This window comes from Petromyzon marinus, unplaced genomic scaffold, assembly GCF_048934315.1.
Source record: "Petromyzon marinus isolate PM22_M1 ecotype Great Lakes invasive population unplaced genomic scaffold, UKy_Petmar_22M1.pri1.0 PM_G_Scaffold_21, whole genome shotgun sequence".
NCBI classification, from domain to species: domain Eukaryota; kingdom Metazoa; phylum Chordata; class Hyperoartia; order Petromyzontiformes; family Petromyzontidae; genus Petromyzon; species Petromyzon marinus.
In genome coordinates, this window is record NW_027422773.1 from 1,712,501 (window position 1) to 1,715,000 (window position 2,500).

Below are 2,500 nucleotides of genomic sequence, written 5' to 3' on the forward strand. Positions count from 1 at the left end.
CCGCCAATTTATAGCGTTTCACGGGGTCTATCCGTGAAAAATATAGACGTTTTTGAGTGCACATGCATTCCTGCTGCAAATGCCTCTGGAAGTTTCATGCCGTTCCTATGCAATGTGGCCACACAAAAATGACCCGTTTTCCCATTCCGAGGCATTTCTGTGCGACCCTAACAGCCCCGTGAGCCACAAGAGAGACATCCCCGCCAACTTCTAGCGTTTGACGGGGTCTATGCGTGAAAAATATTAAAATTTTTGAGTGCACGTGCCTTTCTGCTGCAAATGCCTCTGGAAGTTTCATGGCGTTCCTATGCAATGTGGCAACACGAAAATGACCCCTTTTCCCATTCCGAGGGAGTTCTGTGCCACCCTAACAGCCCCGTGAGCCACAAGAGACACATCCCCGCCAATTTCTAGCGTTTCACGGGGTCTATCCGTGAAACATATAGAAGTTTTTGAGTGCACATGCATTCCTGCTGCAAATGCCTCTGGAAGTTTCATGCGGTTCGTACGCAATGTGGCAACACGAAAATGACCCGTTTTCCCATTCCCAGGGATTTCTGTGCGACCCGAACAGCCCCGTGAGCCACAAGAGACACATCCCCGTCAATTTCTAGCGTTTCACGGGGTCTATCCGTGAAAAATATCAATTTTTTTTGACTGCACATGCATTTCTGCTGCAAATGCCTCTGGAAGTTGCATGCGGTTCGCATGCAATGTGGCGACACGAAAATGACCCGTTTTCCCATTCCGAGGGATTTCTGTGCCACCCTAACAGCCCCGTGAGCCACATGAGAGACATCCCCGCCAATTTCTAGCGTATCACGGGGTCTATCCGTGAGAAATATTCACTTTTTTGAGTGCACATGCATTCCTGCTGCAAATGCCTCTGGAAGTTTCATGCGGTTCGTATGCAATGTGGCGACACGAAAATGACCCGTTTTCCCATTCCGAGGGATTTCTGTGCCACCCTAACAGCCCCGTGAGCCACAAGAGAGACATCCCCGCCCACTTCTAGCGTTTCACGGGGTCTCTCCGTGAAAAATATCACATTTTTTGAGTGCACATGCATTCCTGCTGCAAATGCCTCTGGAAGTTTCATGCGGTTCGCATGCAATGTGGCGACACGAAAATGACCCGTTTTTTCCCATTCCGAGGGATTTCTGTGCCACCCTAACAGCCCCGTGAGCCACAAGAGACACATCCCCGCCAATTTCTAGCGTTTCACGGGGTCTATCCGTGAAAAATATTCAATTTTTTGACTGCACATGCATTTCTGCTGCAAATGCCTCTGGAAGTTTCATGCGGTTCGCATGCAATGTGGCGACACGAAAATGACCCGTTTTCCCATTCCGAGGGATTTCTGTGCCACCCTAACAGCCCCGTGAGCCACAAGAGAGACATCGCCGCCAATTTCTAGCGTTTCACGGGGTCTATCCGTGAAAAATATTCACTTTTTTGACTGCACATGCATTCCTGCTGCAAATGCCTCTGGAAGTTTCATGCCGTTCGCATGCAATGTGGCAACACGAAAATGACCCGTTTTCCCATTCCGAGGGATTTCTGTGCCACCCTAACAGCCCCGTGAGCCACAAGAGAGACATCCCCGCCCACTTCTAGCGTTTCACGGGGTCTCTCCGTGAAAAATATCACATTTTTTGAGTGCACATGCATTCCTGCTGCAAATGCCTCTGGAAGTTGCATGCGGTTCGCATGCAATGTGGCGACACGAAAATGACCCGTTTTCCCATTCCGAGGGATTTCTGTGCCACCCTAACAGCCCCGTGAGCCACAAGAGAGACATCCCCGCCAATTTCTAGCGTATCACGGGGTCTATCCGTGAGAAATATTCACTTTTTTGAGTGCACATGCATTCCTGCTGCAAATGCCTCTGGAAGTTTCATGCGGTTCGTATGCAATGTGGCGACACAAAAATGACCCGTTTTCCCATTCCGAGGGATTTCTGTGCCACCCTAACAGCCCCGTGAGCCACAAGAGAGACATCCCCGCCCACTTCTAGCGTTTCACGGGGTCTCTCCGTGAAAAATATCACATTTTTTGAGTGCACATGCATTCCTGCTGCAAATGCCTCTGGAAGTTTCATGCGGTTCGCATGCAATGTGGCGACACGAAAATGACCCGTTTTTTCCCATTCCGAGGGATTTCTGTGCCACCCTAACAGCCCCGTGAGCCACAAGAGACACATCCCCGCCAATTTCTAGCGTTTCACGGGGTCTATCCGTGAAAAATATTCAATTTTTTGACTGCACATGCATTTCTGCTGCAAATGCCTCTGGAAGTTTCATGCGGTTCGCATGCAATGTGGCGACACGAAAATGACCCGTTTTCCCATTCCGAGGGATTTCTGTGCCACCCTAACAGCCCCGTGAGCCACAAGAGAGACATCGCCGCCAATTTCTAGCGTTTAACGGGGTCTATCCGTGAAAAATATTCACTTTTTTGACTGCACATGCATTCCTGCTGCAAATGCCTCTGGAAGTTT